At 43.1% G+C, this 13661-nt stretch overlaps 1 long non-coding RNA gene and 1 pseudogene across 1 annotated transcript in view; both read right to left on the bottom strand.

Annotated features, from left to right (window-relative positions):
- Positions 1–35: 35 nt before the first annotated feature.
- LOC111813846 overlaps positions 36–13661 on the bottom strand; it is a 25073-nt gene continuing 11447 nt past the window's right edge. The window contains exons 3-4 of the long non-coding RNA XR_002818988.1: positions 3015–3130; positions 36–159 (exon numbers count right to left, since the gene is read on the bottom strand). This is a non-coding gene — a long non-coding RNA (uncharacterized LOC111813846). The remainder of the gene's footprint in view (positions 160–3014; positions 3131–13661) is intronic.
- LOC101580197 overlaps positions 12086–13661 on the bottom strand; it is a 2696-nt pseudogene continuing 1120 nt past the window's right edge.

Below are 13661 nucleotides of genomic sequence, written 5' to 3'. Positions count from 1 at the left end.
GACCACTGAGCCATCTCACCAGCCCCAGATTGAAACTTCTTAACTTGAAAGGCAATCCATTTTCTATGGGATGAACCTTCATGATTTAAAGGGTAAATTCAGTGAGGTGAGCTCTTCTGGAATCCAAGGTGACCATCGATTTAGGGCAATGGAGACTTCCTGATAAGGATGTTCTCAGTTATAAAAGGTGATAAAATGGGCCAGGTGCAGGGATCTTTTTGTCTCTCAGTTGTTCCCCAAAGAAAACAGGGAGAGGATTAGAGAAAACAAAGACAAGAGATAATACCTGAGGTCAGGTGGAAGACCAAGCCTGATAGGTAAAAGCTCTCCAAAGAATAGTAAGGGCCTTTATTGATACCTTTACAAAGTTTCAAAACACAACATTGCCTAGTGACTAATAGCCCACAAAGTCCAGGCAGCCTGTTTTTCTGGAGACTGAAGTAGCTTGACTGCTTTAGGCAATGAGGCCTCACCCTGCCCTCCCACATAAGACCAATTTCAGCTTCAGGCTCCCAACATCCAGGTAAATTTAGAGCTAATAAACCTTGCTTTTCCATCATTTAGATAGAAACTCCCTAAATGAATAACATTCCTACATGCAGAGCTGAGGTTTGAAAACCAGACTTTATAAAATGAAGGTCAAGCTTTGTTATACTTTCAGTTACCTTCTGTTTCACATTTACAGGCCCAAGTGAAGTCTTATTTATTTTATCTATTTATTTATTTATAGCAAAAACCACTTTAAGTTCCTGATTTCCTCATAAGAATATGAAAAAAGAAAATGCAAATTATGGTTTTGATGAGTATCTCGGTTACTCTTCTCTCATTGCTGGGACAAATACCTGACACTCAAAATTAGGGAAGGAAAGGTTTATTTAGCTCAAATCATAGTTGCTGGAGGTTTCAGTCCATACTCAGCTGCTCCAAGGCAGAGTGGCACAGGGCAGAGAGCAGCCAGCCATTCCTGGTGGCTACAAAGAGCAAGAGCTCAAAGGAAGAAACAGCAGCTCCAGCAGCTAGGAAGCCTCTCTTGCCTCCTCACATTGTAATGCAGATGTATCTGCCCAAGAACACTCACACCCATAATCCTAGCATTGTATTTTTTTAAATGTATTCTAGTACAGGGTCTATAGGGTCTTAGTACACAGATTGGACTAGTAGTGATCCTCCTGTTTTTAGCTTCCCAAGCACTGGGATTATAGGTGCATGCCACTATGCCCAGTCTCAGTTGCCATCTAAGCACACCCTGGGGGCAGGGCCAGCATGGCCCACCAAGGATTGAACCCCAGTTGCTGAGTCTGCCTAAGCAGGTGCTTGAGCATAATCCCAGCTTTGGATCAAGAATCAATGACAAACTTCAGAAGCCTCCCTATGACTGCATGAAGCTTTGGGGGAACAACTAGACACAAATCATAACAATGAGTAACAGGTTAATGCTCCAGGAGTTTTTTTTTTTTTTTAATCCCTGTGGTAGTCTCTGGCTATGTTATACTGTAACAAAAATGCTTCCCCACAGCCAATATACTTCAGTTTCCTAGTTGCCTAGGTAATAGCTCCTATTCCAGTTTCCAATGTTTCTGTCTCTTAGAAATGGCTGGTCACTCTGATGCACACTGTATGAACCATTCCCCAACTGACAAGCTATTCTGCCTCTTTTCCCTGTTTGCTTATCCCATATAAGCTCTAAACAACCAGAGATCAGGGCCTGATATTCTGGGAATGATTACAGTCAGTGGCTGTTGACATAAATAAATTTGCCTGAAAGTCCTGTGTGTTGTTTTGGTGTTTCTGTATGCTGTTGTATTTGGTGCATCAGCTGGGAAGATCGACCATGCTGACCTCTTTAGTCACTAGCTAGGGCCCTCACAGACAGAGCAAAGACCTCTCCAAGTCCTGACAGGAAGGCATGCTCTCAAAATTTCTCAAGTCCCCCTGGAGGTCTGGAAGAGGAATGCTGGCTCCCTGTCTGAGCAGCTAATATCAGACCCAAAAGAAGGACACAGTCTGTCTCTCTGTCTATCTGTCTACCAGCCTACCTAATTCTGGTAAGACCCCTGAGGACACCTCATATAGTCTGTCTATCCGCCCTGCTCAACTTGAGCATAAGGGGAGTCTGATCAACTTCCACTAGTCATGACCACCTTCTAGGGAAGGGGATTTGAATGTTTGAACCTCTAAGTACCTGTCGAATGGACGTGTAAGTGGCATGGACAGCATCACAATAGGTTGCTCTGTCTGTGCACCAAGACTGGGAAGCACTGCTCAGTGTGGTTGATTGGGTTCTCACCTGCAGGTCCATGGTGATCAACATATGGCATAACAGAGGCCTTGCACCCTCCTTAGTCAAAACAAACCTAAGTTTCTGAGAGGGGCATTGCCAGGTGAGCACGTGAATGGTCTCTCTCTGAGGGGCACCCCTCCTTTGTCTGTTGCATGATCATTTGAGGGTACACAAAACAAATAAAAAGTCAGAGATGGGAATTAATTAGTCAAAACTCACAGCCCCTGATTGCAGAAAAAAGGGATTTTTTTTTTGAGATTACAGAGTTAAAAATGAAATCAGTCTGCTCCCTGCATCTCAAATAAATCTTTAAAAAAGGAAAAAAGAGGCCCATTGTTCCCGAGAATCCCACCTTGGCATCCTCATCAGTCACCACAGTTGCTGCCCATAATTTCACACCCTGGCCCCTGCTCCTGACTTGTCTACTTCTAGCTAACTGAAGTGGTTGCACCTAGCCTTTGTCTTCATTCAGTAACAGATGCCCTTCCCACCCCAAACCTTCTGCTTCACAGCAATGTCTATCCTGGTCAGATGGCATCATCTAACACCCTTCCGAGATGACTGTCAGCACTTTCTTCTGAGTTCCACATTTTGACTGAGTCCCTTAGGAGAAGATGGCACTTCCATCAGCCTGAGACAGATAACTTCAATCCTGAAATTCTGAAAATTCTCCTCCCAGAGATATGAACTAAAGACTGGCCTTCAGGCCTGGAAACCAACTGTGACACCTCACCTTGACCCCCATTGTTGTCAGATGTCATGGGAAGCACAGTCAGGCATCCAGCCACACAACAGTCTGATTGACTGTAAATCATCTTGGACAAGATCTCTGTGTCCATCACAGTTCCTCTAGAAAGAAAAAAATGAAGCTTCAAAACTTTGAAATATCAAACTGCTAAAATGCACCTTTCCTGACTATAAAGCCAGTTCATGATCTCAGAGCTTCCAGTGCCACCAGGATTGCCCTCCATATATGTTGTCTCATTTTTCTGCCACCCACAGCCTGCTGGTATACCTGGACCTAAATGCTTTCTTCTGCCTTCAGTTGGCTCCTGTCAGCCAACCCCTCTTTGCAAATACCCCAGTTCTTGACTCAAAGGTTAACTGACCTGACCCTCTCAGAGGTTCAAAACCTTGTTTACCCTCTTTGGAAGAAGATCATTATACTTATTGATGACATCCAAGATTCCTGCTCAAAAAGCACAAAGGCTCTGCTACAATATCTGGTAGAAACTGGTTAAAAGAAAAAAGGTTAAAAAAAAAAAGAAGAAAGAAAAAAAGTTTGCAAATTTCTTAGAGCTGCTGGCTTCTATAAAATCTGGAACCTAGGGCTGGGGAGATGGCTCAGTGGAATAAATGCTTCCCTGGCAAGCACAAGGACCTGAGTTCAATCCCTGGTTCCACCAAAATAAATAAATAAATAAATAAATAAACCAAAAAATAAATAAATAATATAAAATCTGGATCCTCCCCCACCTTCGGCACCAGAGATTTAACTCAGGACCTTGCACTTGCCTGGCAAGCACTTATTCTTCTGAGCTATCTCCCCAGACCCTAAAATCTGGATCCTTGAGTTCACAAAAACAATGATCCTTTCTCAGACTGTCAGGCCCTGAGAGCACCCACTGGCTGACCTGCACAAACACTTGGATCCAGTGACTAAGGGCTCCCTCCCACTTTTGCCTCCATGTTGTAAGAGATATTGTCCTTCTGATCAAGAAATCTGACAGGTCACCTCACAGAGGCCTAACTGTCCAGGTACCACATGCTGTACTGAGATGAACTGTTCTGAAAATGGACCCCTGACTGATGCTGAGTACACCCTGTTTACAGATGAAAGTAGATCTCTTAGGAATGAAGTCTATATGCTGTCATCACCTTGGACAAACCTATTTTGGCCAAAACTCTCCTGCAAGGATGATTGGTACAACAAACTGCCTCCTGCTGCTATTTGGAAATCTGCCACCAATGATGCACAATAATTTGGTCCAGATACCTAAGCCACCTTCAGGGATCTGATTGCCTGAAACATTAATCCCAGCCACCAGACCTGCGCCTCTGTATGTTCTGTAAGCTCAAGCCCTGGTATCTATAACCCTGCAACCAGAGTTATAGGAAGTACAAGAAAATACTAGAACAATCAATCAAACACTTAACTGAGGTTTGATGAGTGACCAAGGCACACTGGACACTCTTAGATCAGATCAACTCTCTCACTATCTTGCTGAAGTTACGTTACAGAATACACAGGCCTAAATTATGTCTCTTCCTAAAAACAATTTGGGAAAAAAACTGTAATAAGACAATCTTGGGGAACTTGGTTAGGGCCCATCCTAGGATCACTGACTACTATAATGTTACTGCTTCTAATTGGGCCTTGTCAGAGCATCACATGTAGGATGCCCAGCAAAGATTTGCAGTGGAAACTAAAGGAGTGGCAAAATGTTAACAGAAAATGCTCCCCACCCCCATCCAGCCAGTATTCTTTAGTTTCTTAGTTGCCCAGGTAGTAGTTCCTGTTCTAGTTCTGGTTGCTTCTGTCTCTTGGAAATGGCTGGTAACTATGATGCACAGCTAGTTACCGTGATGCACACTGTATAAGCCAATCCCCAACTGACAAGCCATTCTGCCTCTGTACTTCCTGTTTTGTTATCTTGTATGAGCCCTAGATCATCAGAGATCAGGGTCTGATATTCTTGGAATAATCCTGATCAGTGGCCTTTGACATAAATAAATCTGCTCTAAAGCCTGGGTGTTGTTTCAGTCTTTCTGCTTGCCATTACAATAGTTATGTCATTATTAGTCTGGGCCCTCTGAGAAACAAAAGTGGAATTCAAATGCAAAGATTTTGTAAGAATAAATATCCATGAGAAAAATGGGGCTGGGCATGGTGGTTCACATCTCTAATCCCAGAACTTGGGAAGCAGAGGTAGGATTGCCACGAGTTTGAGGCCAGCCTAGGCTATACATATTGTGCTCAAGACCAGACTTGACTACATAGCAAGAGTCTGTCCAATGCTCCCCACCCTCTAAAAAGTGGAAACAGGAACTAGGGAGGGCTGAGAGAGCAGGAAGACTGAGTTGCAAGTATGATTCTGAGGGGAAGAGAGAGACAAGCAAGGTCTTGTAGAGCCATTATTGATGTCCTGCAGTCTAAGGAAGGTTCAACAAGAGTCATTAAGTTCTTGAGCCAAAGAAGCTAATTAAAGTCTCATGTCTCTGAAAAATGGGTTGCCTTAGTAGCCCTGCTATATTCAGTAACTGAGCCAAACTTGGTATTGTGGTGCATGCCATAATCCATCAACTCAGGAGGCTGAGGCAAGAGAGTTACAGGTTGGAGGCCAACCTAGGCAATTTAACAAGATTCTGTCTCAAAATTTAAACATGCTCAGGATGTGGTTCTTGTGTAGCATGAATGATGCCCTAGGTTCAATTCCCAGTACCAGACACACACACACACACACACACACACACACACACACACACTCACACAGACCACCTCCAAGGAGCTTCAAGGAATTCTGATTTCAGTATAAACATTTTGATGGATCTCACAGAGCCACAGCTGAGTCAATTATTCTTTTTCTCCTCCTCCTCCTTCTATTCCTCTTCATCCTTCTCTTCCTCCTCCTCCTCCTCCTCCTCCTCTTCTTCTTCTTCATCTTCTTCTCCTTCTTCTTTTTCCTTTCTTCCTCTTCCTTTTCCCCTCCTCCTCTGCTTCCTCTTCTTTTTCTTCTTCTTTCTCTCCTCCTCCTCCCCCTCCTCTTCCTCCTTCTCCTCTTCCTCTTTATTGCTTTGTTTTTTGAGGCAGGATCTGGCTATGTAGTCTAGGCTTGTCCTCCTAAGCTTCTAAACTTGTAGTGACTCTCCTGCCTCAGCCTCCTGAGTGCTATGCAAGCATGCACAATCATGCCTGGCTTACTCCTGCTCTGATGTGTTACTTTGAAAGCTAAGTGTTTAACTATGTGTTTCTAATTGTTCCATAGCATCCTACTCCCTTTCTAGGAAGAAATTTACTAGCAAAATTGTGTGTGTGTGTGTGTGGGGGGACTCTCAAATTCAGGCAAAGGCCAAAATGGATTTTATCTATTTGGAGTACACTAGGTCTCCCTGACCTAGTTAGCCAACTGGTGGATCCTGCTGCATGGTATAATGCAATACCCGACTTAAGAAAACCCTTCTTTCTCCACACATCAGAACAGAAAGGAACTAGTGTTCCAAGTCAGTTGTCTTGACTGAATGGTTAGGAAAGAAACTTAGAGGTCCCACATTCCCATCAGGTCACAGTGATTCTTGAGGCCAAAACTTACTTGTGGTTAACGGGGGAATGGTTTACCAAGTGTTAGGTCATGCTATTAGACATCACTGACGTTGTTATAAAAACTTGCACTACTCTTTTTTTAAAATTGTTGTTTGAGACAGGCTCTCTTTTGTAATTCAGGTTCACCTTAAACTCACTATGTAGCCCAGGCTGGCCTCAATCTCATGTCAATCTTGCTGTCTCAGTCTCCCAAGTGCTGGGATAACAGGCATGTATCACCACCCCTGGGGCATACTCCACTCTTAGTCCGGTCTCCCTGATGCCCAGAGGCCCAGAAGTCAGTCACTCTTGTGAGTGAGTGATCGCGTAGACTTAGGCAAGCTGGCAGAACATCAGTGACCTGCCCCTCTAAGACCCTAAGGATGTGTGGCTCACTGGTGGAAACAGCTTTGTCTAAGAAGGACACTGAAGGCAGGTTATGCAGCTGTCAGTTCACAAGAGCTCACAGAGGCTAAACCCTTTCTCCTTGGGACTTCTGTTCAAAAACTAGAAGTGATACCTCTTACTTGGCATTGATATTAAGATACTGCAAGAAGTGATGCATGTACATAGATTCCAAATATGCTTTTCTGGTGCTATATGCCCATGCTGCAATCTGGAAAGAAGAAGGGTGCTGACTAATAGGTAATCATCTATAAAACACAAGCAAGAAATTCTACAACTTTAAGAGGTAGTCTGTTTTCCCAAGAAGGTCACTGTCATTCACTACAAGCGTTCCAACAGAGACATGTCTACAGTCTAAGATGTTAAGCAAAGTGGCACATGCCTGTAATCTCAACATTTGGATGGTGAGGCAGGAGGACAGCTGAGCAAGTTCTAGGCCAGCTTGGTCTACTTAGTGAACTCAAGGCCAGTCTGAACTTCACAGCAAGACCCTGTCTCAAAAAACAAAAAACAAAAAATTAAAATTAAAAATTAAGTCTCTGGGAAACCAAAAAGGACCAAAAGGTATACAAGAAATGTAGCCCCATACTGGTCCTTACTCAAAGGATGCAGTGACAAGCTATAATAATCCTACATTGGGAAATGGTCAACTAGAATTTTTACAAGACTAAAAAGAAACTAGGACTGGGCATGTTGGTACACACCTGTAATCCTAGCACTTGGGAGGCTGAGACAGGAGGATCACTATAAGTTAAGGCCGGCTTGGGTTTTGGGTTTCATACTGAGTTCAAGGCCAGCCCAGACCCTGTCTCAAAAAATCTGTCCCAAAGAAGAAGGAGGAGGGTGAAAAAGAAGAGGAGGAGGAAAAAAGAGGAGGAGGAGGAGGGGGAAGTAGAGGAGGAAGAGAAGGAGAGGAGGAAGAAGAGGAGGAAGACTATTCCTGAGAACCTCTGGAAGCCCTGAGGCTCCTCTTCAGAAATCAAGACTCCAGTATTGCTCTGGATTCAGATTAAGTAGTCACTAATGACCCTAATTCACCACATCTTAAATGGGAACCTCTATGGAGACTCCTATTTTTAATTAGATCCATTATGTGGGTAATCTTGCAAGGGCGATGGCTCTCAGGTTCTCAATAATTTATCTAACCTCTCTCTTTGCCATACTTTATCTTCCACAAGAAGTGTGGAAATCTGACCTGCTCCTCATATTTGGACTCTACTCTCCCAACATAACAGTAAAGATACCCTCTGTCTACCATCAAATATGCAGCTCGACAGTCACTAATTTGTTTCTTATTGCCTCCTATCAGTTTTTCTCTTTCACTCCACCAGTGATCCACAATTCCCCCAGATAGCTGGAGAGCACATAATTCCCACTAGATAGGTCTACAGCCCCTTCCAGCTGGAAGAAACTGTAAAAGACAGAGACCTCCACTCCCTCAACACCCCACAGAGAACTATGGTGATATGTATCTCTCAGGGGAAAAGAAGACAGATTATGGTGTGACTGAAACTGACTGGGGAAGGAAGTGTAACAAGATCCTGGGATGCAAGAGCAGAACGGTTCTCCGAACCCTGCATGTGGATTTCTTGTGAGAATTCAAGCAGGTTTTCATTAGGATGGCCCAGAGCTGGTGTCAGCCTGAGGAGTGGGTGATACACAGAGGACAGCTGACATTGAATTTTTGCCCCTCTGTTCGTATTAGATAAATGGGAGGAGGACACTCCTCCTAACAAAGACATCCTAATGACCTAAAATAATCTGATCATTTCCCAGAGTCTTCTCTAAATACCATAATCAGATTGTTTCTACCCTTTTAATACTGTTAATATGAGATCATGAGATTTTGAGGATTAAATTTTTGCCTGAGTTCAGGAGAACAAATCATACTCAAACTACAGTAGCCACTCTACACTGAGTCTGAGTAGGATAAAAGAAAGAAAAACTAGGTAGAAAGGCTACAAGGAGAAAAATAATTTTTAAAATGAAAGCTGCAGCATCAGGACACAAGCCCCATTTAATTTTTCTCTCTCTTCTTCTGGAATACAATATGCCTGGGCAATTCCCTTTCACTTCCAAGTGGCAGACTTTCCCTTTTTACTTACAAATATTCCTCTTTCCCCTGAGTACATCACAGGTGAAAGAGGAACCTAGAAACCACCTCCTGAAGGTAACTCCAGCACCCCTAAACTTGTTAACAGCACCTAGCCTCAGGTATTTTCTAATAGTAACAATAATGCTTTCAGACAGTAGGGCTGTGCACTTCAAGATCCAGCGCAAAACAAAACAAAAATCACCCCATTTAGGCTTTGCGCTATGAATAGTCATTATCATACTATAAGTGGATCATCCTTCCCCACCCACCCATCAAACCAAGATCAAAACTATAGATTATCAAATTCCACAAATTTCCACTACCAAAATAAACATTCTGCTAGGTGTGGTGGTACACACCTGGAGGCTGAGGCAGGAGGATCAACATGAGTTCAGGGCTAGCTTGAGCTACATATTGAGTTCAGGGCCAACATACACCATGGAGAAATCCTGTCTCCAAAAAACAAAAGCAAAAACAGACAAACAAAAACCAAAAACAAAAACCAGGGGATGTGGCTTAGTGGTAAGGTTCTAGCCTTGCATGCACAAGACGCTAGGTTCAATCCCCACCACCACCACCACTACCACCACAAAAACATTCCTAGTTCTAAAGTGTTGTGTCTCATTTCTCTTAGCACCCACATTCTACTCTTAAGTTTGTTCTAAAATCTCTGACTAATAACCTCCTCTTGTGCCTCATGTTGATGAATCCTGAAAATTCTATTTGCAACTGAAGTCAGTAAACCTCCAAGAATTCTGTTCAGGGTGAGTTTAGTTCCTTCTCTTGGGACAGAAAAGAAAGCGTCATCTGTCCCCCCCTCCCCCAGGAGTCACCCCTGAACCCTGCCCATTTGATCAAGTTAGGTTCTTACTTTGTTCTGTCTTTTAGTCACAAGATTACAGCAGTTTCTTGCTGCACCCCTTTCCTCCTTTTTTCTTTTTTTTTTTTTTTTTTTTTTTGGTGGAACCAGGGATTGAACTCAGGCCCTTGCACTTGCCAGGCAAGCACTTATTCTACTGAGCTATCTCCCCGGCCCTCCTCCTCTTCTCACAGGAGCCACTTCCCAGCCCCTGCTTACCTGACTGCCTGGCAAGCTGACTCTGATCAGATGTTCAAAATTGTAAACCTGTCACCTTTGAATAACTGCCTTTGATCAACTTGCCCTATCCCACCCACCACAAACTGTAGATATAACAACTCTCCTACCCCAGACTCAGGGCTTAGGCTTTGGGGTGTTGAACTACTCTTAGCCTGCCTGCATAGCAACAAATCTGGTTTCTTCCAGTTCTCTGCATGCTGCTCAGCAGTGTCATGGGTCACTGATGAATCTGACTTTGCTGTACTATTTGCTAAAATCCAAAAGGTTGTAACAATCTTGCCTCCAGAAACTTCTCAGACTCATTCCAGTGAAAAAATAGGAAAGAACACAGAAAATTGTTTAGGAAAACAACTGGGACTCTTGAGAGGCTCTATAATTCTAATATACTCAGGAAGGAAATTACCGTGTGGCTGGCTGGCTGGCTGGGCAAGTGGGTGGGCCTGTCAATCACAGAGATCCAGGACATGTGCACCCAAGCCCTACACCTGAGACAATTTTACTTTTTTTTTTTTTTTTTTTTTGCAGAACTGGGGATTGAACTCAGGCCCTTGCACTTGCCAGGGAAGCACTTATTTCACTGAGCCATCTCCCTGGCCCAAGAGTATGTGTTTAGGTTTCTTTCTTTCTTTTTATTTGGCAGAATGGGGGATTGAACTCAGGTCCTTGCGCTTGCCAGGGAAGCGCTTATTCCACTGAGCCATACTCCCGGCCCCTGTCTGAGACAATTTTAGAAAATGCCATTTTTAATTATTCTAGTATTAAGATTAAGCAGGTTTGGGATAGCATGGCCTAGACTGACATCAGCCTGAGGAATGAGGTTGCAAAAGGTACCCATCATCAACCTTATGTGCACTGTCCTCTTTTTCCCAGGCTGTCATCCTGCACAGTGTGCTTTCCCCCTACCTTTAATTGGCACACACTGCGGAGCACACTTCTTTCGCTGTCTTTTTTTTTTTTTTTTTTTTTTTTGGTTGGGAGGGGTGTCTTTTTTTCTTTTTCTTTTTCTTTCTTTTTTAAAAATACTGTTTCAGTATGTAGCCCAGGCTGGCCTGTACCTCACAGCAATTCTCCTGCCTCAGCCTCCCAAGTGCTGGGTTTACAGGCATGCACCACCACACCCAGCTCCATGCCTTTGAAAAATGTAAAACATTTTAACTTTTTTTTTTTTTAAACTCAGCTGTATTTATCACCTTTTAAAGCAGAATGTGACCTGGGCATTCCACTTCTATTCACAGGCCTTGTTCTGAATGATTTTCAAAACAGCTCTGCAGTATCCCTAGGAAGTTGTCTCTCCCTTGAAACAGTACTTTTCTTTGGAAAACAAGCCCTGTTGCAGCTTCTGCCATCAAGTTTTCAGTATAATGTACTTCTAGAAGCCTAGGACATGTGGATTTGAAACTACTGGGGAAAGTTTAAAAAAAGATCCTATAAGAAAATTCAAGCTATCTTAACAAATATTCCTTTAAACATCAGGGAATCTCAACACTTCAGACACAAGATTTGGTCTACTAAGGAATCTGGCTCAGTAACTAAGCACTTCAGACCTCACAAAGTTAATAGTTATTGGGGCTTGGGAGATGGCTCAGTGGAATAAGTGCTTCCCTGGCAAGTGCAAGGGCCTGAGTTCAATCCCTGGTTCTGGGAAAAACAAAAAAGTTAACAGTTAACTTACATCTTAACCTGTTAAAATAAACCAAGGTGAAAGTACAGAAAGCACTGCTAGCTCTGCTTTAGTGCCTAAAATATCACAGTATTACTTGAAAGTAGAAACAAATCTTTTCTTCCCCTTAAAAGCAGTTATCATGCCATACAGACTTAACAAAAAAAAATCCTTGAAAATATATATTATCAGAGGGAATGAAGGTTATAGCACTGAGCACTCATTAGTGGTTCTTTGGGCCAAGCTCAGTCGACTTCTTCCATGTGTCACGTGTTGTCCTCTCCTTCAAGGGGTGGTATCTCCTCGTTGACAGCACCAGTGGTGGTGTTGGCGGTGGAGTCCTCATCAATACCTAGACCTAGCTTGATCATCCTGTAAATCCTGTTTGCATGTGTCTGTGGGTTTTCCAGGCTGAAGCCAGAGGACAGCAGTACAGTTTCATACAGCAAGATGACCAGATCCTTCACCGACTTGTCATTCTTATCGGCCTTGGCCTTTTACCTCAAGGTTTCAATAATGGAGTGGTCAGGGTTTATCTTTATCTCCAGGAGCTTCTTTGCTGCCATGTAACCCATTGTGGAGTTGTCTCTTAAGGCTTGAGCTTTCAGGCTTCTTTCCATGTTCGCCATCCAGCCATATGTGCTTGTGACGATACAGCATGAGGATGTCACTAATCAGTTTGACACGACCACCTTTTTGACCTTTTTCTCCAAGATGTCTTTCATTATCTTGCACAGGTTCTCAAACTTTGTCTTTTTTTCTTCCTGTTCCCCCCGCCCCTTCATCTTCTGGAAGTTTCAAGCCCTCTTTGGTAACTGACACTAAAGTTTTCCCCTCAAATTCCTTCAGCTACTGGCCACAGTACTCATTGATAGGCTTGATCATGTAGATCGCTTCTAAGCCATGCTTCCGGAGCCATTCCACAAAGGCTGAGTTAGCTACCCAGTCCTTGTCGTCATCTGTGATGTAATACATGTGCTTCTGGTTCTCCTTCATCCTGGTGCAATGGTCCTTGAGAGAAACCATCTCATCCCCAGAAGCAGATGTGGCATAGTGTAGCAGTTCTGAAAGCTTCTTCCAATTCTGAGAGTCTTCATGTATCCCAAGCTTTATGATCTTAGAAAACTGCTCATAGAACTTGTAATTCTCCTTATCCTCTACCAGTTCAGTGAACAATTCTAAGCACTTTTTTTTTTTTGCGGAACCGGGGATTGAACTCAGGTCCTTGCGCTTGCCAGGGAAGCACTTATTCCACTGAGCCATCTCCCCGGCCCCTTACTTTTTTTTTTTTAAACCAAATTCTTTCTGATGACTTTCAAAATTTTGCTGTGTTGTAACATTTCCTAAGAAATATTTAGAGGGAGTTCCTCAGAGTTGACCACTCCTCTGATAAAATTCAGGTACTCTGGGATCAGCTCCTCATAGTTATCCATAATGAAAAGCTCTGCAGACATACAACTTGATGTTGTTCTTCTTCTTCCTGTTTTCAAATTGGTCAAAAGGAGCTTGTCATGGGACAAAAAGAAGAGCCCTGATTTCCAATTGTCCTTCAACAGAACAATGCTTCACTGCCAGGTGATCCTCCCAGTCATTGGTCAGATCTTGTAGAACTCCCTGTACTCCTCATTAGTGATATCATAATATCATTAGGGTTGCTGGTCCAGATGAGCTTCATTTTGTTCAGTTCTACTTGGTTGATATACTTCTCCTTAATCTCCTTAATCAGCAGCTTCTTCTTCTTCTTCTTCTTCTTCTTCTTCTTCTTCTTCTTCTTCTTCTTCTTCTTCTTCTTCTTCTTCTTCTTCTTCTTCTTCTTCTTCT

This window comes from Octodon degus, unplaced genomic scaffold, assembly GCF_000260255.1.
Source record: "Octodon degus isolate 3935 unplaced genomic scaffold, OctDeg1.0 scaffold00230, whole genome shotgun sequence".
In the NCBI taxonomy this organism is placed as follows: Eukaryota; Metazoa; Chordata; class Mammalia; order Rodentia; family Octodontidae; genus Octodon; species Octodon degus.
This window is presented reverse-complemented; position numbering and strand designations above follow the sequence as displayed.